This window comes from Leucopleurus acutus, assembly GCF_964270905.1.
Source record: "Leucopleurus acutus genome assembly, chromosome: X".
NCBI classification, from domain to species: Eukaryota; Metazoa; Chordata; class Mammalia; order Artiodactyla; family Delphinidae; genus Leucopleurus; species Leucopleurus acutus.
Genome location: NC_139148.1, coordinates 121,936,645 through 121,962,328, shown reverse-complemented (window position 1 = coordinate 121,962,328; position 25,684 = coordinate 121,936,645).

The following is a 25,684-nucleotide window of genomic DNA, read 5'->3' as shown; positions in this document are numbered from 1 at the left end:
AAAGAATTCAGAATAATGATAGTAAAAATGATCCAAAATGTTGGAAATAGAATAGACAGAATGCAAGAAACATTTAACAAGGACCTAGAAGAACTAAAGATGAAACAAACAATGATGAACAACACAATAAATGAAATTAAAAATACTCTAGATGGGATCAATAGCAGAATAACTGAGGCAGAAGAACGGATAAGTGACCTGGAAGATAAAATAGTGGAAATAACTACTGCAGAGCAGAATAAAGAAAAATGAATGAAAAGAACTGAGGACAGTCTCAGAGACCTCTGGGACAATATTAAATGCACCAACATTCGAATAATAGGGGTTCCAGAAGAAGAAGAGAAAAAGGGACTGAGAAAATATTTGAAGAGATTATAGTTGAAAACTCCCTAATATGGGAAAGGAAATAGTTAATCAACACCAGGAAGTACAGAGAGTCCCATAAAGGATAAATCCAAGGAGAAATACGCCAAGACACATATTAATCAAACTGTCAAAAATTAAGGAATCCCCATAAGGTGAACAGCTGATCTTTCAGCAGAAACTCTGCAAGCCAGAAGGGACTGGCAGGAAATATTTAAAGTGATGAAGGAGAAAAACCTGCAAACATGATTACTCTACCCAGCAAGGATCTCATTGAGATTTGATAGAGAAATTAAAACCTTTACAGACAAGCAAAAGCTGAGAGAGTTCAGCACCACCAAACCAGCATTACAACAAATGCTAAAGGAACTTCTCTAGGCAAGAAACACAAGAGAAGGAAAAGACCTACAATAATGAACCCAAAACAATTAAATGGGAATAGGAAGATACATATTGAAAATTACCTTAAATGTAAATGGACTAAATGCTCCCACCAAAATTCACAGATTGGCTGAATGGATACAAAAACAAGAACCATATATATGCTGTCTACAAGAGATCCACTTCAGACCTAGGAACACATACAGACTGAAAGTACGGGGATGGAAAAAGATATTCCATGCAAATGGAAACCAAAAGAAAGCTGGAGTAGCAATTCTCACTCATATCAGACAAAATGGACTTAAAGATAAAGACAATTAGAAGAGACAAAGAAGGACACTACATAATGATCAAGGGATCAATCCAAGAAGTAGATGTAACAATTGTAAATATTTATGCACCCAACACAGGAGCACCTTAATACATAAGGCAAATACTAACAGCCATAAAAGGGGAAATCGAAAGTAACACAATCATAGTAGGGGACTTTAACACCCCACTTTCACCAATGGACAGATCATCCAAAGTGAAAATAAATAAGGAAACACAAGCTTTAAATGATACATTAAAGAAGATGGACTTAATTGATATTTATACGACATTCCATCCAAAAACAACAGAATACACATTTTTCTCAAGGGCTCGTGGAATATTCTCCAGGAGAGATCATATCATGAGTCAAAATCAAGCCTTGTTAAATTTAAGAAAATTGAAAGTGTATCAAGTATCTTTTCTGACAACAACGCTATGAGATGAGATATCAATTACAGGAAAAGATATGTAAAAAATACAAACACATGGAGGCTAAACAATACACTACTTAAAAACGAAGTGATCACTGAAGAAATCAAAGAGGAAATTAAAAAAACACCTAGAAACAAATGACAATGGAGACACAATGACCCAAAACCTATGGGATGCAGCAAAAGCAGTTCTAAGGAGGAAGTTTATAGCAATACAATCCTACCTTAAGAAACAGGAAACATCTCGAAAAAGCAACCTAACCATGCAGCTAAAGCAATTAGAGAAATAAGAACAAAAAACCCAAAAGTTAGGAAGGAAAGAAATCATAAAAATCAGATCAGATCAGAAATAAATGAAAAAGAAATTTAGGAAACGACAGAAAGAGCAATAAAACTAAAAGCTGGTTCTTTGAGATGATAAACAAAATGGATAAACCATCAGCCAGACTCATCAAGGAAAAAAGGGAGAAGACTCAAATCAATAGAATTAGAAATAAAAAAGGAGAAGTAACAACTGACACTGCAGAAATAAAAAAGATCATGAGAGATTACTACAAGCAACTCTGTACCAATAAAATGGACAATCTGGAAGAAATGGACAAATTCTTAGAAAATCACAACCTGCCAAGACTGAATCAGGAAGAAATAGAAAATATGAACAGACCAATCACAAGCACTGAAATTGAAGCTGTGATTAAAAATCTTCCAAAAAACAAAAGCCCAGGACCAGATGGTTTCACAGGCGAATTCTATGAAACATTTAGAGAAGAGCTAACACCTATCCTTCTCAAACTCTTCCAAAATATACCAGAGGGAGGAACACTCCCAAACTCATTCAATGAGGCCACCATCACCTTGATACCAAAACCAGACAAGGATGTCACAAAGAAAGAAAAGTACAGGCCAATATCACTGATGAACATAGATGCAAAATTCCTCAACAAAATACTGGCAAACAGAATCCAACAGCACGTTAAAAGAATCATACACCATGATCAAGTGGAGTTTATTCCAGGAATGCAAGGATTCTTCAATATATGCAAATTAATCAATGTGATACAGCATATTAACACATTGAGGGAGGAAAACTATATGATCATCTCAATAGATGCAGAAAAAGCTTTTGACAAAATTCAACACCCATTTATGTTAAAAACCCTCCAGAAAGTAGGCATAGAGGGAACTTTGCTCAACATAATATGACAAACCCATAGCCAACATCGTCCTCAATGGTGAAAAACTAAAAGCATTTCCACTAAGATCAGGAAGAAGACTAGGTTGCCCACTCTCACCACTCTTATTCAACATTGTTTTGGAAGTTTTAGCCACAGCAATCAGAAAAGAAAAGGAAATAAAAGGAATCCAAATCAGAAAAGAAGAAGTAAAGCTCTGTTTGCAGATGACATGATACTATACATAGAGAATCCTAAAGATGCTACCAGAAAACTACTAGAGCTAATCAATGAATTTGGTAAAGTAGGATACAAAATTAATGCACAGAAATCTCTGGCATTCCTATACACTAATGATGAAAAATCTGAAGGTGAAATCAAAAAAACACTCCCATTTACCACTGCAGCAAAAAGAATACAATATCTAGGAATAAACCTTCCTAAGGAGACAAAAGACCTGTGTGCATAAAATTATAAGACACTGATGAAAGAAATTAAAGATGATACAAATAGATGGAGAGATATACCATGTCTTTACCATGTCATATACCATGTCATGGAAGAATCAACATTGTGAAAATGACTCTACTACCCAAAGCAATCTACAGATTCAATGCAATCCCTATCCAACTACCACTGGCATTTTTCACCGAAGTGGAACGAAAATTTCACAATTTGTATGGAAACACAAAAGACCCCGAATAGCCAAAGCAATCTAGAGAAAATAAAATGGAGCTGGAGGAATCAGGCTCCCTAACTTCAGACTATACTACAAAGCTACAGTAATGAAGACACTATGGTACTGGCACAAAAACAGAAATATAGATCAATGGAACAGGATAGAAAGCCCAGAGAGAAACCCAAGCACATATGGTCACCTTATGTTTGATGAAGGTGGCAGGAATGTACAGTGGAGAAAGGACACCCTCCTCAATAAGTGGTGCTGGGAAAATTGGACAGGTACCTGTAAAAGTATGAGATTAGATCACTCCCTAACACCATACACAAAAATAAGCTCAAAATGGATTAAAGACCTAAATGGAAGGCCAGAAACTATCAAATTCTTAGAGGAAAACATAGGCAGAACACTCTATGACATAAATCACAGCAAGATCCTTTTTGTCCCACCTTTTAGAGAAATGGAAATAAAAACAAAAATAAACAAATGGGACCTAATGAAACTTCAAAGCTTTTGCACAGCAAAGGAAACCATAAACAAGACCAAAAGACAAGCCTCTGAATGGGAGAAAATATTTGCAAATGAAGCAACTGTCAAAGGATTAATCTCCCAAATTTATAAGCAGCTCATGCAGCTCAATAACAAAAAAACAAACAACCGAATCCAAAAATGGGCAGAAGACTTAAATAGACATTTCTCCAAAGAAGATATACAGACTGCCAACAAACACATGAAAGATTGCTCAATGTCATTAATCATTAGAGAAATGCAAATCAAAACTACAATGAGATATCATGTCACTTCAGTCAGAATGGCCATCTTCAAAAGATCTAGAAACAATAAATGCTGGAGAGGGTGTGGAACAAAGGGAACACTCTTGCACTGCTGGTGGGAATGTGAATAGGTACAGCCACTATGGAGAACAGTATGGAGGTTCCTTAAAAAACTACAAATAGAACTACCATATGACCCAGCAATCCTACTACTGGGCATATACCCTGAGAAAACCATAATTCAAAAAGAGTCATGTACCAAAATATTCATTGCAGCTCTATTTGCAATAGCCAGGAGATGGAAACAACCTAAGTGTCCATCATCGGATGAATGGATAAAGAAGATGTGGCACACATATACAATGGAATATTACTCAGCCATAAAAAGAAACGGAATTGAGCTATTTGTAATGAGGTGGATGGACCTAGAGTCTGTCATACAGAGTGAAGTAAGTCAGAAAGAGAAAGACAAATACCGTATGCTAACACATATATATGGAATTTAAGGGAAAAAATGTCATAAAGAACCTAGGGGTAAGACAGGAATAAAGACACAGACCTACTAGAGAATGGACTTGAGGATATGGGGAGGGGGAAGGGTAAGCTGTGACAAAGCGAGAGAGAGGCATGGACATATATACACTACCAAAGCTAAGGTAGATAGCTAGTGGGAATCAGCCGCATAGCACAGGGAGATCAGCTCGGTGCTTTGTGACCACCTGGAGGGGTGCAATAGGGAGGGTGGGAGCGAGGGAGACATAAGAGGGAAGAGATACGGGAACATATGTACGTGTATAACTGATTCACTTTGTTATAAAGCAGAAACTAACACACCATTGTAAAGCAATTATACTCCAATAAAGATGTAAAAAGAAATGAAAAAAAAACACTAATGGGTCAACAGTGAATTCAAAGATGAAATTAAAAAAATACGTTGACACAAATGATAATGAAAACACAGCCATAGAAAATCTATGGGATGCAGCAAAAGCAGTTATTCGAGGGACGTTCATAGCTATATAGGCCTTCCTCAAAAAACAAGAAAAATCTCAAAGAACCTAACCTACCACTTAAAAGAATTAGGAAAAGAACAAAACCTAAAGTCAGCAGAAGGAAGGAAATAATAAAGATCAGAGAGGAAATAAATAAAATAGAGATTTAAAAAACAGTAGAAAAAGTCAATAAAACCAAGAGCAGGTTCTTTGAAAGGATAAACAAGATTCACAAACCTCTAGCCAGACTCACCATGAAGAAAAGGGATAGAAAAGAAATAAAGAAAATAAGTATTGAAAAAGGAGACATAACCACTGATACTGCAGAAATACCAAAAACCATAAGAGAATACTATGAACAATTATATGCCAACAAATTTGACAACCTAGAAGAAATGGAAAAGTTACTAGAAACATACAGCCCACCAAAATTCAATCAAAAAGAAATAGATAATTTGAACAGACTGATCACTAGAAGTGAAATAGAACCTGTAATTTAAAAACTCCCTACAAATGAAAGTCCAGGACCAGATGGATTCACAGATAAATTCTACCAAACATACAAAATAACCTATACCGATCCGTCTCAAACTCCTCCAAAAAGTTGAAGAGTAGGGAACACTCTCAATGACATTCTATGAAGCCACCATAACCTTGATACCAAAACCAGACTGACACCACCAAAAAAGAAAATTATGTACCAATATATTTGATGAATATAGATGCATAAATTCTCAACAAAATATTAGCAAACCGAATCCAACAACACTAAGAAAGATCATACACCACGACCCAGTGGGATTCATCCCAAGTTCACAAGGATGATGCAACATACTCAAATCAATGTGATACACCACATAAACAAAGACAAAAACCACATGATCATCTCAATAGATGCAGAAAAAGTATTTGAGAAAATTCAATATCCATTCATGATAAAAACTCTTACCAAAATGTGTATAGAGGGAACACATCTCAAAATAGTAAAAGCTATTTATGCCAAACCCACAGCGAATATGATACCCAATGGTGAAAAGTTGAAAGCCTTCCCTCTGAAATCTGGAACAAGACAAGGATGCCCATTCTCAGCACTTCTCTTCAACATAGTATCAGAAGTCCTAGCCACAGGAGTCAGACAAGAAAAATAAAAGGTATCCAAATTGGAAGTGAAGAGGTAAAATGCTGTTATATGCAGATGATATGATACTATATGTAGAAAACCCTAAAGACTCCACACAAAAGCTACTAGAACTGATAACCGAATTTAGGAAAGTAACAGGATACAAGATTAACATGCATTTCTTTACACCAACAATGAAGTATCAGAAAGGGAATGTTAAAAAAAAAATAAAACAGTACGTTTTAAAATTGTATCCCCAAAAATAAAATACTTAGGAATAAACCTCACCAAGGAGGTGAAAGACTTATATGCTGAGAACTATATAAAACATTAATAAAGGAAACTGAGTATGATTCAAAGAAATGAAAAGATATCCTATGCTCTTGGATTGGAAGAATAAATATTGTTAAATGTCCATACTACCCAAGGCAATCTACAGATTTAATGCAATCCCTATCAAATTACCCATGACCTTTTTCACAGAACTAGAGAAAATAATCCCAAAATTTATATGGAACCATAAAAGACCCAGAATGCCAAAGCAATCCTGAAGAAAAAGAACAAAGCAGGAGGCATAACATTCCAGGCATCAGACAATACTGCAAAGCTACACTAATCAAAACGTCATGGCATTGGCACAAAAATAGACATATGGATCAATGGAATAGAATAGAGAGCCCAGAAATAAACCCACACACTTATGGTCAATTAATCTTCAACACAGGAGGGAAGAATATACAATCTCTTGAGAATATATAGTCTCTTCAGCAAGTGGTGTTTGGAAAGTTGGACAGCCACATGTAAATCAATGAAGTTAGAACACACCGTCTCACCAGACACAAAAATAAACTCAAAATGGCTTGAAAGCTTAAACATAAGACATGACACCATAAAACTCCTAGAAGAGAACATACACAAAACATTCTCTGACATAAATCATACCAATGTTTTCTTAGGTCTCCCAAGGCAATAGAAATAAAAACAAAAGTAAACACATAGGACCTAATAAAACTTACAAGCTTTTGCACAGCAAAGGAAACCATAAACAAAATGAAAAGACAACCTATAGAATGGGAGAAAATATTTGCAAATGATGCGACCTACAAGGGCTAATTTCCAAAATATACAAACAGCTCATACAACTCAACAACAAAAAGACAAACAACTCAATTGAAAAATGGGCAGAAGACCTAAAGAGACATTTTTTCAAAGAAGAAATACATGAAAAGATGCTCAACATCACTAATTATTAGAGAAATGCAAATCAAAACTAAAATGAGGTACCACTTCATGCCAGTCAGAATGGTTATCATTTAAAAATTCTGCAAATAACAAATGCTGGAGAGGGCGTGGAGAAAAGGGAACCCTCCTACATTGTTGGTGGGAATGTAAGTTGGTGCAGCCAATATGGAAAACAGTATGGAGGTTTCTCAGAAAACTAAAATAAGAGTTGCCATATGATCCAGCAATCCCACTCCTGGGCATCTATCCAGACAAAACTATAATTCAAAAAGATACATTCACTTCTATGTTCATAGCAGCACTATTTACAATAGCCAGGATATGGAAACGATCTAAATGCCTACCGACAGATGAATGGATAAAGAAGATATGGTACAAATATACAATGGAATACTACTCAGCCATAAAAAAGAATGAACTAATGCCATTTGCAGCAACATGGATGCAACTAGAGATTATCATACTAAGTGAAGTAAGTCAGAGAAAGACAAATATCATATGATATCACTTATATGTGGAATGTAAAATATGACACAAATGAACCTATCTATGAAACAGAAACAGAATCAGGGACATAGAGAATAGACTGGTTGTTACCAAGAGTGAGGGATGGGGGAGGGATGGATTGGGAGTTTGGGATTAGCAGATGTAAACTATTGTATACAGGATGGATAAACAACAAGGTCTTACTGTATAGCACAGGGAACTATATTCAATATCCTGTGATAAACCATAATGGTAAAGAATATGAAAAAGAATGTCTATATATGTATAGATGAGTCACTTTGCTGAACAGCAGTAATTAACACATTGTAATTCAACTATACATCAATAAAAAATAAACATTGTTTTTGTTTTAGGCCGTCAGTGTCACTTGAAATTAACCTACACATTTAATGATTTCTTTGTTCAATTAATTGTTTTCCACTTCTGTTTCTTTCCTCCTTCCCTACCTTCCACTGGAAACATCAAATGTTTTTTTGCTGGTTTAAAAATTATAGATTCTCTTTTGAAATTTTAGTGGTTATTTCTAACTTACTAAAATGCATGCTAGTATTTTTTCCCATAAGCTTATTAACCTTATTTATAGTTGTGTCTACCTGGTGACCTTGGCATGCTCTCAGTTTCCTCTAAGCCCAGAATCTAACATAAATGTCATGCACATGAGACGGGCTCAGTATTTGTTGGAATCAGGTGTAATCTCTCCCCTAGTGTCTGAGTAAGTGCTTGGCAAATTAACTCAGTATAGTTTAGAACAAGACAACACAATGGAAAGGGATTATTTGCCAAATACTTATTAGGAATTCTAGTATCGTTGCATCCTGACCCAGGCATCCTAGTGACCCTGTCTTCCAAAGACATCAAACATAACCCATCCTCAATATCCCTATCCTCATGTCACAATGGTCAGCTTTCTTACTGCCCTGTATTGGATACTAAACGGTCAAAGAGCCAAATGAGGCAAGCACATCACCATTACAGACACGGGTCCCATCTAACATGGCAGAGGGGAGAAACCCACCTACTAAGGAATGTAATCCAAGTACTTTGCTCATGTAATGAATTCCAGCTGAATAGTTCTTGGACAATTTTTGAAAAGACTGGATTAGATAGTATCAGTGGACAGTATGAAAGTTCCCCATGAGACGATCTCAATGGGAAGTTAAAGGAAATGGGGAAAGTTAGCTTATCTCATCCTCAGGAAATCTGGACTGAAATTCAAGGATATTAGGATTCCTTCCTTCTCTCTCTTTTTCTTTCTTTCTGTGCCTGCACTCTCTCTCTTTCTTTCCCTCCCTCTCTCTTAGATTTTTACTTCCTCAGTTTTTAATCAATAATGCTTGCCTCATATCTATGCCACAGAAAGATTAAGATAAATAAGTCATATTCAGCTACAAAAAGCACTTTCTGAGCCCTGAAAGATTGATTTTCACCACTCCTCACCGCCAGGATCCTTTGTTGATTGCAGCCTTGGACACAGTCTGAGTGAACACTCACGTGCCCCATAGCCAAGCAGCAAGGGAACAGCCAAAGCAAGAGACTTCCCCCTGGGGCACTGCATACCCCGTGACCTAAGGGGCATTCAAGTGCCCCTGCTGTGCCCTTCCCCATTTTCACACTTCAGAGGTGGACACTCTCCCATTTTCCTTGGGCCTCAGTGCTCCCTTCTACGTGTCAACAGAATAAGTTCCCCCACCATGTTTTCTTATAATTCTAGAAAATAATATTTTACATTTGTAGGAACAGCTTTATAATGCTGTCATATTAGGGAAAACACTTCAAATGCTTTCGGTCACCCCATAGTCATATGCTTACTGTGCCTCTTTCCTTCTGTTTCTTTCTTCTATTCATTTATTAATTTTCTTCCTCTCTTTCTTCCCTCTCTCTCTCCTCCCCCTCTCCCTTTCCTTCTTCTTTTCTCTCTTTGCTTTTTTTATTTTGTTCCATATATTTATTTTCTTCATAGTACCAGACAATAAAACGTTAGCATTTATTGCTTCTTCAGTTGTATTAACAACCATATTAGCAAAACTTCACATAGGCAGTATAAGTTAATCATCAAAAGAATTCTAGGCAGAAAATATTATCATCATCCTCAACCCTAATCTGCATATGTAGAAAATCAAGCTCAGAAAGTCAAATTCAAGAAAGTAAAAAATCAAGCTAAGTAACTTGCCAAAGGTCCAAACTCATCACCAAACCCAGGCATATGCAACTGCGAAGTCCCTGGTCTCAGCACTGAGATATCTACTCCTGATCACTATATCTCTTTTCTATCATATGCCATTTGTCATGTAGGCGGTATTTTAAGAACCAACTTGTGGTAGACATTTTTAATGTCAGCATGTCAACTGCATTTTCTATTTAATGTTTGTAAGATTTCCTACAGATGGCCCCATTATTTTAGGTATCTCACACCCAAATGCAAGATAATGAGGAGGCTGATTTCAGCAAATGAATACATGTAAAAATTTTTTTTCTTATTATGTGTCTGTCAACTACAAAAAATTATTCACTGTGCTACTTATAGCCTGACTTAGATTGAAAGTCCAGTTTGGGTGCCACAGTCATGATGCTACTTAGAAATAGTATTTGAGGGTATGTTGTCACATGCCTCCCTGTCATTTTCCATAGAAGGTAGTCGTTTTACAGAAACTACAGCCATACACAGATTATAAGACATTCTCAGTCAGGTTTGGCTTCCTTCCATGTTGGTGTCTCCAGTATTGCATATTTTTAAAAAATTCTGTTGTGTTGGGAGACATTTTAGAATGTTCCTTCTCCCACAACTACCATATCAAGTCTAGTAGTTTTTACTTCCTAAATTCATCTTTTCCTCTATATCTTAACTGCTATCACCCCATCCTAGGCCTCCTTGTCTCTCTCCTGGAATACCAAAATAGCTGCCTAGATGGTCTCTGGGTTTCTAGGATTGGACCTCTCCAGTCTGAACTCCACCCTCTAATCTGAAGACATTTTGAAGACCAGAGCTGATCTAATCTGTCTTCTGCTTAAAAGCCATCAAGTTTTCATAACAAGTTAACAAAAATATACCCAAATTCCTAAACATGGCATACAAGGCTCTTAAAATATATCCCTGAACATTCATCTATCTCATTCCTTCCTTATATTAACTGTATGGAATGCCATCCTCAACCTCTCTCCCTGAGAGACTCCTGGAGTTTAAGCATTTTCTTTTTAAGTATTCCCTGATATTCCCTAGTTGAACTGACCATTTGCTATATTTTGTCTATCCCATAACTGACAGTAAACTATTATAGTAAACACTCTACTGAATACCATTTATTTAAGTCAACATGAACTGTGGCCTCCAGTGTGTCTCCTGTAGAGTTTGTCTCTAGTGTACTGTGAGCTCCTTGAGGGCAAAGTGTAACTTATTGGTCTATTTACCTAGAGTCAAGCACAGAGCTTTGTAAATTAGTTAACCATTAGTGATGTTTATTGAATTTAAAGAAAAAGGTAGTATAACACAGAATTTAGAATAAAATATGACCTGACCCTAGTGCAACCAATAAAACCATCCCCAGAAACTACTGAAACACTCTCACATCTTTCATTTCTCTTTTCCTCTTTATCATCACTGTTACTTTCCTAATTTAAATTCTCATCATCTCTCACTTGGGTTATTGAAATAACCTGGATACTGATCGCCATCCAATTTTTCCACTCCTCCCCCAAACCATCCTCCACACTATCAGACTGATCATACCAAAACAACTTGCTGATTATGTCAGTCTCTGGCTTTCACACACTCAGTAGCTCTCCACTAGACTTTGGATGAAGTTCAAACTTCTTAGCTTGATATATATAAAGCCCTTCAAAACTTGGCCACAGTGTATATTCCATAATCTCCTGTAACTCCTCCAAATATACAAACTCTTTCATAGCTCTGACTAGTATCCATGCAATTCTCTCTCCCTGGAATATTTGTAACTATTAACTTCAACGATAAAAGCTTACTCATCCTTCAAAGACCAGTATAAATACCTCCTCTTACTTTCTCTTATCATCTCCATTCACTTCACCCCACTCCAGAAGAATGAATCATTTATATACACAACCATTATACCATACATTGCATCATTGTATTTGTGTATGCATCTGTCTTTCTCACTGGACTGTAATCTACTTGAGAACAAGGGCTGTGGACTACCCATTTTTGTCTTTAAAGTGAAGTGCAGTACCTAGATGACAACTGGTAATTGGAGTTTGTGGCACGTTATATGCACCCAAACTATTCAGCAATGTATACCGTAATGTGGTGAGGGTACGGGGTATGTAAATATATACATAAATATGATATATATATATATACACATCCTGTGAAGTATCTATCTTGTACATAGAGTAAAATTAATGCTGGAATATTCCAAATATAGGCTATATCTTCCAATGTAGCTCAAAATTTATGATTATTAATTTCATGTAAATTGTCTTATCTAATTTATACCATATCTTGTAGACAAAGTACCATCTCAGAAAACCAGTTATGTGGCTGCTGAATGACACTGGATGGAATAAAAGTTTCATTTGTAAATGGACATTTTAATCATGAACACATACATATCCTGAAACATTTCTGCCTTTTTCTCTTAAAACTTGAATTAAGATGATAAATGTTGTCAATGGAATTGTAATCATTGATTTATTCAACGAGTATTTGTCAGTTACTAAATGGCAGGTACTCAGGTTTTGTGACAAAACCAAAATAAAACTACAATGGCCTCTGCCTTCTTAGAACCTATAATCCAGAGTGTAGAGTAACAATAAACAAACACATATTATTCAATAATAATTAAAAAAAATTATGAAGGAGAAGTCCAGGGTGTTATGAATGTATGTAACATCTCTGAACCTCAATTTCCTCATTTTTAAATATTCACAGTACTTTTGACATAATAATAATACCAATTGCTATTTATAGAAACCCCTTCTATCTGTTTACTGTTCACAAATAGTTTCACTTCATACATTTATTCTTGCAACAAATATTTATTAAAAGGCTACTCTGCACAAGGGATTATCCTAAGCACAGTGAATATAATGGTAAAGCCTAACTGTACATGTTGAATAATCATACAAGTATGATGAGCACTATGAAAAAGAAAGTCCTACCAACACAGAATATGCACTATTTTAAAGGATGATGGTAAGTAAAAAGGGCAGTCACCAAATAGTGTGATAATTTAACATTGGCTACTTTAACAATGAGAGGTTTAAAAATACTTTCTAATGGTAATTTTTTTCTTTAATTAATATGTAGTCACTGCATGATTCCCTGGAAATCCTATATGCTCTAAAATCTCTTTCCCAATTAAAAGTCCCATTCCATCTGTTTACAAAACTCAGGTAGCTATTTGATAGAAAGCAATTTCATCAGATTAAACTATGGTATAAACGAATCAATTGTCAGCCCTTCCAGAGATAACTGTATTTTAAAATGATTATTTATACTTTCAAATTCCTATATCTCTAACTGTGATAGGTGTGGTTAGGAACATTTTGAAAGTCAGGAGACTCCCTAAGAACCCCCAAACCATGCCCAGAAGACAATCGTCTTTACTGCTGGCACAGGAGGGCGGTGCTTTAAAAGAAAGTGGGAAATCAATTTAAAAGAAATTCACATTATATATTTATTTTTACAAATTATTTCCAGAGTACCCTAGGTTCACCCGTGAGTCCATTCTATCATCATAGTTGTGCACAATTGGAATTTATGGCATTGAAGAATGTCACAAGATCCACAAAGAATAATGACCTTGAAGCATTTCACGATCCACAAAGAAAACTGCAGTGATAATCCCTAGGCACTATTCAGCTACTTTGGAACAATTTTCAACAACAATGGCTGAGATACAACTGGGTTTTAGAGTAACTTTCACCTAACCAAAAAATATTAAGTCAAACACCTGAGTCCCCAAGCAGTCTAGATAACTGGGGTTTTATGTTACATTAACATAAACGTTAGACAATTATTTCCCCCATCTGTTTCCCTGTTTTAAAACCCCCAGCAAAAGTCTTTGTAGGAGCTCTTGAAAATGTTCCTGAAATTTTAACCCATTTCAGTGGCTCTTATCTAAATTTTCTTTGCTGATATTGTTGTCTTATATGGAGATCTTGTGTGCCAAGCATTTTTCTCATTTCAACTGTGTCAGTTTCTTTTTTATTTATTCAATTTAAAAACAAACTCTTCATATCATATCACAACTGATAATATCAGGTTGGCAATTAAAATATTGGCATTCTTTAACATTTAATGTGATTCATCCATTTTCGACTATTTTCAAAACTCAGCAAAGTGTAAGTCTTCCATAGATACTAAAGAACAGTGTTCAATAAATTAACAACTTAGGATGCCTCACATTTATCAGCAAATCTGGTGAGTTGTATATGTGCCAAGGAGATGCTGGGTTATGAAATCAGCAACAACAGCTGTTGCAGCAAGTGTACTTTTTCTTTTTTCTAGTATATACTGAATAGCTGTTTTTCTCTTCAAAGGCAAAAACTGGACCAAAAAAATACAAGAATCGAATGAGAAAGAAAATGGTGGTTTTCTATCTGACATCTTTCACTTCTATCTTGGCATGCTTTCTTAATATTTAATATTGATGACATAATTGTGGATATTATTAACACTGGAAACTAACCTTTTTGATTTGAGTTTCTTTCCAGAGCATAAAGGTTTTGAGAGTTTTAGACAGTTCTTAATATAAATTTGAGTATCTGGAAGCCTAACATATAAAACTTATATTTTCTATGTTTTGGCAAATTATTTTAACAAATTATTTTTAAGTAGAGTATGTACACTCTCTAGCTATTGTTATACTAATAATTAAAATTACACTAACGGCGTACCTTTTGAACTTTAAATGTCTTTTATCCAATTGGAAGATTTTGGGGAATTGGAAAGGGTTGCAAAGATGAGATTTATGGGAGGAGCTTCAAGATGGTGGAAGAGTAAGACACGGAGATCACCTTCCTCCCCACAAATACATCAGAAATACATCTACATGTGGAACAACTCCGACAGAACACCTACTGAACACTGGCAGAAGACCTCAGACCTCCCCAAAGGCAAGAAACTCCCCCATGTACCTGGGTAGGGCAAAAGAAAAAAGAATAAACAGAGACAAAAGAATAGGGAAGGCACCTGCACCAGTGGGAGGGAGCCGTGAAGGAGGAAAAGTTTCCACACACTAGAAGCCCCTTCATGGGTGGAGACTGCGGGTGGCGGAGGGGGGAAGCTTCGGAGCCGTGGAGGAGAGCGCAGCAACAGGGGTGCGGAGGGCAAAACAGAGAGACTTCCGCACAGAGGATCGGTACCGACCAGCACTCACCAGCCTGAGAGGCTTGTCTGCTCCCCCGCCAGGGCGCACGGGGGCTGGGAGCTGAGGTTCGGGCTTTGGTCGGATCCCAGGGAGAGGACTGGTGTTGGCCGCGTGAATACAGCCTAAAAGGGGCTAGTGTGCCACAGCTAGCCGGGAGGGAGTCCGGGAAAAAGTCTGGACCTGCCGAAGAGGCAAGAGACTTTTTCTTACCTCTTTGTTTCCTGGTGCGCGAGGAGAGGGGATTAAGAGTGCTGCTTAAAGGAGCTCCAGAGACGGGCGCGAGCCGCGGCTAAAAGCGCGGACCCCAGAGACGGGCATGAGACGCTAAGGCTGCTGCTGCCGCCCCCAAGAAGCCTGTGTGCTGACACAGGTCACTATCCACACCCCCCTTCCGGGGAGCCTGTGCAGCCTGCCACTGCCAGAGTGCCGTGATCCAGGGACAACTTCCCCGGGAGAATGCACGGCACCTCGGGCTGGTGCAACGTCCCGCCGGCCTCTGCCGCCACAGGCTCGCCCCACACTCCGTACCCCTCCCTCCCCCCGGCCTGAGTGAGCCAGAGCCCCCTAATCAGCTGCTACTTTAACACTGTCCTGTCTGAGCGATGAACAGATGCCCTCAGGCGACCTACATGCAGCGACGGGGTCAAATCAAAACCTGAACCCCAGGAGCTCTGTGAACAAAGAAGAGAAAGGGAAATCTCTCCCAGCAGCCTCAGGAGCAGTGGATTAAATCTCCACAATCAACTTGATGTACCTGCATCTGTGGAATACATGAATAGACAACGAATCATCCCATATTGAGGTGGTAGAATTTGGGAGCAATGATATATTTTATTTCCTTTTTTTCCTTTTGTGAGGGTGTATGTGTATGCTTCTGTGTGTGACTTTGTCTGTATGGCTTTGCTTTTACCACTAGTTCTATGGTTTTGTCCATCCATTTTTGGATTTTTTTTTTTTTTTTAGTATACTCCTTAGTGCTTGTTATAATTGGTGGATTTGCATTATGGTTTTGTTGCTTTCTTCATTCTTTCTTTTAAATTACTTTTTAATTTTTTAAATTTCTAATAATTATTTTTTATTTTAATAACTTTATTTTATTTTTTCTTTCTTTCTTTCTTTCTTTTCTCCCTTTTATTCTGAGCCATGTGGATGACATGGTCTTGGTGCTCTGGCCAGGCATCAGACCTATGCCTCTGAGGTGGGAGAGACGAGTTCAGGACATTGGTCCATGAGAGACCTCCCAGCCTCACGTAATATCAATCGGCGGGAGCTCTCAAAGAGACTTCCAGGGCTTCCCTGGTGGCGCAGTGGTTGAGAGTCCGCCTGCTGATGCAGGGGACACAGGTGCATGCCCCGGTCTGGGAAGATCCCACATGCTGCGGAGCAGCTAGGCCCGTGAACCATAGCCGCTGAGCCTGCATGTCCGGAACCTGTGCTCTGCAATGGGAGAGGCCAAACAGTGAGAGGCCTGCGTACCACAAAAAAAAAAGAGACTTCCATCTCAACTCCAAGATGCAGCTCCACTCAACGACTAGCAAGCTACAGTGCTGGACACCCTATGCCAAACAACTAGCAAGACAGGAACACAACCTCACACATAAGACAGAGGCTGCCTAAAGTCATAATAAATTCACAGACACCCCCAAACACACCACTGGTCATGGCCCTGCCCATCAGAAAGACAAGATCCAGCCTCATCCACCAGAACACAGGCAGGAGTCCCCTCCACCAGGAAGACTACACACCCCCCTGAACCAACCTTAGCCACTGAGGACAGACACCAAAGACATTGCGAACTACAAACCTGCAGCCTGTGAAAAGGAGACCCCAAACACAGAAAGTTCAGCAAGATGAGAAAACAGAGAAACACACAGCAGATGAAGGACCATGATAAAAACCCATCATACCCAACAAATGAAGAGGAAATAGGCAGTCTACCTGAAAAAGAATTCAGTGTAATGATAGTAAACATGATACAAAATCTTGGAAACAGAATGGAGAAAATACAAGAAACATTTCACAAGGACCTAGAACAACTAAAGAGCAAACAAACAACGATGAACAACACAATAAATGAAATTAAAAATTCGCTAGAAGGAATCAATAGCAGAATAACTGAGGAAGAAGAACGGATAAGTGACCTGGTGATAAAATAGTGGAAATAATTACCACAGAGCAGAATAAAGAGTGAAAAGAATTGAGGACAGTCTCAGAGACCTCTGGGAAAACAATAAATGCACCAACATTCAAATTATAGATATCCCAGAAGAAAAAGAGGAAAACAAAGGGACGGAGAAAATATATGAAGAGATTATAGTTGAAAAATGCCCTAATATGGAAAAGGAAATAGTTATTCAAGTCCAGGAAGTGCAGAGAGTCCCAAACAAGATAAATATAAGGAGATACATGCCAAGACATTTTAATCAAACTATCAAAAATTAAATACAAAGAAACAATATTAAAAGCAGAAAGGGAAAAACAACACATAACAACAAGGGAATCCTCATAAGGTTAACAGCTGATCTTTCAGCAGAAACTCTGCATCCAGAAGGGAGTAGCAGGACATATATAAAGGGATGAAAGGGAAAAACCTACAACCAAGATTACTCTACCCAGCAAGGATCTTATTCAGATTCAATGGAGAAATTAAAACCTTTACAGACAAGCAAAAGCTAAGAGAATTCAGCACCACAAAACCAGCTTTACAACAAATGGTAAAGGAACTTCTCTAGGCAGGAAACACAACAGAAGGAAAAGACCTACAATAACAAACCCAAACCATTAAGAAAATGGTAATAGGAACATACATATCGATAACTACGTTAAATGTAAATCGATTAAATTCTCCCACCAAAAGACACAGACTGTTTAAATGGATACAAACAAAAGACCCATATATATGCTGTCTACAAGAGACCCATTTCAGACCTAAGGACACATACAGACTGAAAGTGAGGGGATGGAAAACGATATTCCATGCAAATGGAAATCAAAAGAAAGCTGGAGTAGCAATTCTCATATTAGACAAAATAGACTTTAAAAAAAAGACTATTAGAAGAGACAAAGGACACTACATAATGATCAAGGGCTCTATCCAAGAAGAAGATATAACAATTGTAAATATTTATGCACCCAACATAGGAGCACCTCAATACATAAGGCAAATACTAACAGCCATAAATGGGGAAATCAACAGTAACACATTCATAGTAGGGGAAGTTAACACCCCAATTTCACCAATGGACAGATCATCCAAAATGAAAATAAATAAGGAAACACAAGCTTTAAATGATACATTAAACAAGATGGACTTAATTGATATTTATAGGACATTCCATCCAAAAACAACAGAATACACATTTTTCTCAAGTGCTAATGGAACATTCTCCAGGATAGGTCATATCTTGGGTCACAAATCAAGCCTTGGTAAATTTAAGAAAATTGAAGTTGTATCAAGTATGTTTTCCAACCACAACACTATAAGACTAGATATCAATTACAGCAAAACATCTGTATAAAATACAAACACATGGAGGCTAAACCATAATAACAAAGTGATCACTGAAGAAATCAGAGGAATTCAAAAAATACCTAGAAACAAATGACAATGGAGACACGATGACCCAAAACCTATGCGATGCAGCAAAAGCAGTTCTAAGAGGGAAGTTTATAGCAATACAATCCTACCTTAAGAAACAGGAAACATCTCGAATAAACAACCTGACCTTGCACCTCAAGGAATTAGAGAAAGAAGAACAAAAAAACCCCAAGGTTAGCAGAAAGAAAGAAATCATAAAGATCAGATCAGAAATAAATGAAAAAGAAATGAAGGAAACGATAGCAAAGATCAATAAAACTAAAACCTGGTTCTTTGAGAAGATAAACAAAATTGATAAACCGTTAGCCAGATTCATCAAGAAAAAAAGGGAGAAGACTCAAATCAATAGAATTAGAAATGAAAAAGGAGAAGTAACAACTGACACTGCAGAAATACAAAAGGTAACAAGAGATTACTATAAGCAAGTCTATGCCAATAAAATGGACAACCTGGAAGAAATGGACAAATTTTTAGAAATGCACAACTTGCCAAGACTGAATCAGGAAGAAATAGAAAATATGAACAGACCAATCACAAGCACTGAAATTGAAACTGTGATTAAAAATCTTCCAACAAACAAAAGCCCAGGAAGAGATGGCTTCACAGGCATATTCTATCAAACACTTAGAAGAGCTAACACCTATCCTTCTCAAACTCTTCCAAAATATAGCAGAGGGAGGAACACTGGCAATCTCATTCTATGAGACCACCATCACCCTGATACCAAAATCAGACAAAGATGTCACAAAGAAAGAAAACTACAGGCCAATATCTCTGATGAACATAGATGTAAAAATCCTCAACAAAATACTAGCAAATAGAATCCAACAGCATTTAAAGGGATCATACACCGTGATCAAGCGGGGTTTATTCCAGGAATGCAAGGATTCTTCAATATACGCAAATCAATCAACGTGATACACCATATTAACAAACTGAAGGAGAAAAACCATATGATCATCTCAATAGATGCAAAGAAAGCTTTTGACAAAATTCAACCCCCATTTATGATAAATACCCTGCAGAAAGTAGGCATAGAGGGAACTTTCCTCAACATAATAAAGGCCATATATGGCAAACCAAAAGCCAACATCGTCCTCAATGGTGAAAAACTGAAACCATTTCCACTAAGACCAGAAGAAGACAAGGTTGCCCACTCTCAGCATTCTTATTCAACATTGTTTTGTAAGTTTTAGCCACAGCAATCAAGAAGAAAATGAAATAAAAGGAGTCCAAATCGGAAAAGATGAAATAAAGCTGTCACTGTTTGCAGAAGACATGATACTATACATAGAGAATCCTAAAGATGCTACCAGAAAACTACTAGAGCTAATCAATGAATTTGGTAAAGTAGCAGGATACAAAATTAATGCACAGAAATCTCTGGCATTCCTATACACTAATGATGAAAAATCTGAAAGTGTAATTAAGAAATCACACCCATTTACCACTGCAACAAAAAGAATAAAATATCTGGGAATAAAACTACCTAAGGAGACAAAAGACCTGTATGCACAAAATTATAAGACACTGATGAAAGAAATTAAAGATGATACAAATAGATGGAGAGATATACCATATTCTTGGATTGGAAGAATCAACATTGTGAAAATGACTCTACTACCCAAAGCAATCTACAGAGTCAATGCAATCCCTATCAAACTACCACTGGCATTTTTCACAGAACTAGAACAAAAAATTTCACAATTCGTACAGAAACACAAAAGACCCCAAATGGCCAAAGGAATCTTGAGAACGAAAAACGGAGCTGGAGGAATCAGGTTCCCTGACTTCAGACTATACTACAAAGCTACAGTAATCAAGGCAGTATGGTACTGGCATAAAAACAGAAATATAGATCAATGGAATAGGATAGAAAGCCCAGAGATAAACCCACGCACATATAGTCACCTTGTCTTTGATAAAGGAGGCAAGAATATACAGTGGAGAAAAGGCAGCCTCTTCAGTAAGTGGTGCTGGGAAAACTGGACAGGTACATGTAAAAGAATGAGATTAGAATACTCCCTAACACCATACACAAAAATAAGCTCATAATGGATTAAAGACCTAAATGTAAGGCCAGAAACTATCAAACTCTTAGAGGAAAACATAGGCAGAACACTCTATGACATAAATCACAGCAAGATCCTTTCTGACCCACCTCCTAGAGAAATGGAAATAAAAACAAACATAAACAAATGGGACCTAGTGTAACTTCAAAGCTTTTGCACAGCAAAGGAAACCATAAACACCACCAAAAGACAACCCTCAGAATGGGAGAAAATATTTGCAAATGAAGCAACGGACAAAGGATTAATCTCCCAAATTTACAAGCAGCTCATGCAGCTCAATAACAAAAAAACAAGCAGCCCAATCTAATAATGGGCAGAAGACCTAAATAGATATTTCTCCAAAAATGATATACAGATTGCCAACAAACACATGAAAGAATGCTCAACATCATTAATCATTAGAGAAATGCAAATCAAAACTACAATGAGATATCATCTCACACCAGTCAGAATGGCCATCATCAAAAAATCTAGAAACAATAAGTGCTGGAGAGGGTGTGGAGAACAGGGAACACTCTTGCACTGCTGGTGGGAATGTAAATTGTTACGGCTACTATGGAGAACAGTATGGAGGTTCCTTAAAAAACTGCAAATAGAACTACCAAGCAACCCAGCAATCCCCCTACTGGGCATATACCCTGAGAAAACCATAATTCAAAAAGAGTCATGTACCAAAATGTTCATTGCTGCTCTATTTACAATAGTCAGGATATGGAAACAACCTAAGTGTCCATCGACAGATGAATGGGCAAACAAAATGTGGCACATATATACAATGGAATATTACTCAGCCATAAAAAGAAATGAAATTGAGTTATTTGTAGTGAGTTGGATGGACCTAGAATGTGTCATACCGAGTGAAGTAAGTCAGAAAGGGAAAAACAAATACTGTATGCTAACACATATATATGGAATCTAAGGAAAAAAAACCAAAAGAGATCATGTAGAACCTAGGGGAAAGACAGGAATAAAGACACAGACCTACTAGAAAACAGACTTGAGGATATGGGGAGGGGGAAGGGTAAGCTGTGACAAAGCGAGAGAGTGGCATAGACATATATACACTACCAAACGTAAAGTAGATAGCTAGTGGGAAGCAGCCGCATAGCACTGGGAGATCAGCTCGGTGGTTTGTGACCACCTAAAGAGGTCTGATGGTGGGTTGGGTGGGAGGGAGATTTAAGAGGGAAGAGTTATGGGAACATATGTATATGTATAGCTGCTTCACTTTGTTATAAAGCATAAACTAACACACACACACACACACACACACACACACACACACACAGAGATTTATGAATACTATTATTTCTATTAACCAAAGAATATTTGTATGTAATATAGCCTTTTTCAGCTTGATGTTTTTGTAATCCTGAAAGTGATACCTTATTTCCTTCTGTTCCCTGACATGCATGCATATAGTTATCCAAGAGAAAGTTTTTAACACCTATCCTTTGCAAAGTATTGCAGATAAAACAGATTAATCAGACATAGGCCCTGCCCTCAGGAAGCTTATAGTAGTGTAGTGAATGAAACCTGGAGTTTGAATTTAGATTACGTTAACTAGTAGATAAATGACCTTGGATAGTTAACATCTAGGATGAGACTTCCTGTTCCTCTATAAAATAGGAATAATAATATTTCCCTCCTCAAGGGTTATTGTGAAAATTAAATTAGATCATAGATATGAAGCATAACTCTCCTACACAGTAAATAAGAGCTATTTGCTATTGTTGTTTTTGTCCTCCTCCTCCTCCTCTTCCTCCTTCTCAACAGCAGAGGAAAACAGGGAAGCCAGAGAACAGAAAATAGGGAGGAATCAGGGATAACATTTCCAAGCAGGCGGTCTATCAAAATTGTGTAGAATTTGAATGTACGAACTTTGTGGCAAAGGACATTCCAGATAGAAGAAGCATTGTGCAAAATTGCCTGGAGTTACTGATTCAAACTTTGCTCAGAAAATCAGTGTGAATTCCATCTATGAAACCCAAATATCACTTCAGTGGCAACAATTCTTCTGTGTGTTTTGTGGGAGAGGAAGTTTGCTGAACATATTTCTGTTCTCCTTTGATTCTAAGTTGAGGAACTCAGGAGAGCAGAACCAATTACTTATAAGCAAAGACCTCCATTCCCGCAGTCATCAGTTCACTTTCTGGGAAAGAGGGTCTCCATACCTGCCAGGAACTGAGGTCAGAGCAAAGGGAATGATCAACCAGATTCTGATGTCTTCTACTTTTGGAAAATTTTTAAATTGTCAAACAACAATCACTGATGCCATTATGTGCCTTCAAACATATTCTGGAATGAAATTTATATAATTGTATCTCTGAGTATCAGTGCTAAAGTAGCATTTATCTATGTTTCACCCATGTTCTAATCTTCAGAGTGCTAAAAGGGATTTTATGGTTGACATAACTATTTCTTTGAAGAAGGAAGTTCATGTGGCCCCGAGGCCTTGCCAACATCAAAGAGCTTGGTCCAAATGGTTCCTCCATTGTGAACATAATATGATTCATTTGTTTTCCCCATCCTTCCTCCTGATTCTCCCCAATTGCTGAAATGGGATGTGCATGTTCTTTCATAAACGCACGAACTTTCTTTATAATATATTCTATCAGCCAGCAAGCACTAGTTAAACTATTGGCTTCAAGGGTCTATAGAAGTGCATGAAATATAACAATAAAATATTTAATAATGGTGATAAACTGCACAGTCTTTCTTCATAGTGATTTCAAAATTGAGGCCATGCATCTCAGACCTAAGAAGAATATTATGACAGTGATACTCAAAATAATGCACGCTATTTTTAAAATGGGAAATGCAAAAAGGTGCTGAAGTCGGAAAAGTGTCCAATGAATTGGAAGATGAAACAAATATAGAAAACTACCTGACTGGACCACAAATATACTTTCTTTCTCATCACACTTTTTCCAAAGGACTATCTTTTCCTCCTCAATTTTACCACACATATACATTTACATTTTGCTGTTTCCCCAAAACCCTCATCCACTCTTTTTTTTAAAATAAATTTATTTATTTTTGGCTGCATTGGGTCTTCATTGCCACGCACAGGCTTTCTCTAGTTGTGGCGAGCGGGGGTACTCTTCATTGCGGTGCACGGGCTTCTCATTGCGGTGGCTTCTCTTCTTTGCAGAGCATGGGCTCTAGGCACACAGGCTTCAGTAGTTGTGGCACGCAAGCTCAGTAGTTGTGGCTTGCGGGCTCTAGAGTGCAGACTCAGTAGTTGTGGTGCACGGGCTTACTTGCTCCATGGCATGTGGGATCTTCCCAGACCAGAGCTTGAACCCATGTCCCCTGCATTGGCAGGCGGATTCTTAACCACTGCGACACCAGGGAAGTCCCCCTTATCCACGCTTTATAGAAACAGAGATGTTCCAATTGTTATTCCTCATTGAGAACTGGAGTAAATTTCACTTCAGGACCTTACCCTTGAAGGAGCTAAAACGACTTTTTCCTTTTCCCTTTTCCCTCATAAACTGCTGGGTTTATAAACTTTGAATCTAGTGTCAGTTTCTGGCCCAATAGATAATGCTTTGGTCCTTTTTCTAAATCCATTCCAGGCTGCTCAAGTGCCTCAGATGGTTTCTGTGAATCTGGGTAGAGCTTTGCAGAACTGAGCTAGCTCCACATTGAAAAATGGATATTTCATAATTGTGGTGGTTTTACCGTTTCAATATAACCCCATTGATATTACCTCTTAGACATTCTAAATCTTTGAATTGACCTTGTCTTTCCTTTTTATAGTTATATTTTAAACATGTAGAAACATCCAGAGGGTAATATTACAAATACCCACTTAACAATCACCCAAATGTAAAGATTTTGCAACATTTCAGTCAGAACTTTTTGTAATAAAATAAAACAATGCATAAAGTTTAAGTCTAATTATACTCATTGTGACCTTTATATAGAAAGTATTGTATTTTATTCATATGAATAGTTTACTAATAATATTAACATTTACTTTGGGCTTATGAGATGTCAGGCAGTATGCCCCTGTCCATCTACTGATTAACAGATTGTTTCCTTTTCCTTATTATGAAAATCCATATATACATAAATATACAAGTATATATATGTATGTATATGTTTATGTGCACGTCGTATATATTGTATTAGTTTGGTAGGGCTGCAATAACAAAATACTACAGACTATGTGGCTTAAACCACAGAAATTTATTTCTCACAGTTGTGGAGGCTAAAAGTCTGAGATGGAGGTGTCAGCAGGTTTGGTTTCTCCCGAGGCCTCTCTGCTTGGCTCGTGTATGGCTGCCTTCTGGCTGTGTCCTCACATGGCCTTTTCTCTGTGCATGTGCAGCCCTGGTGTTCTCTCTGTGTCTGTATTTCCTCTTCTTATAAGGACAACAGGCCAGATTAGATTAGGGCCTACCCCAAGGGTCTCATTATAGCATAATCACCTCTTTGAAGACCCTGTCTCCAAATACAGTTACATTCTGAAATTACAGAGGTTAGAACTGCAATATACACATTTTGGGGGAACACAATTCAGCCCGTAAGAGTTGTGATACAGTAGTCTTTTTTGTTTTTGTTTTACTTGCGGCATACGGGCTCTTAGTTGCGTCATGCGGGATCTAGTTCCCTGACCCGAGATCAAACCCGGGCTCCCTGCATTGGGAGCACAGAGTCTTAACCACTGGACCACCAGGAAAGTCCCTGT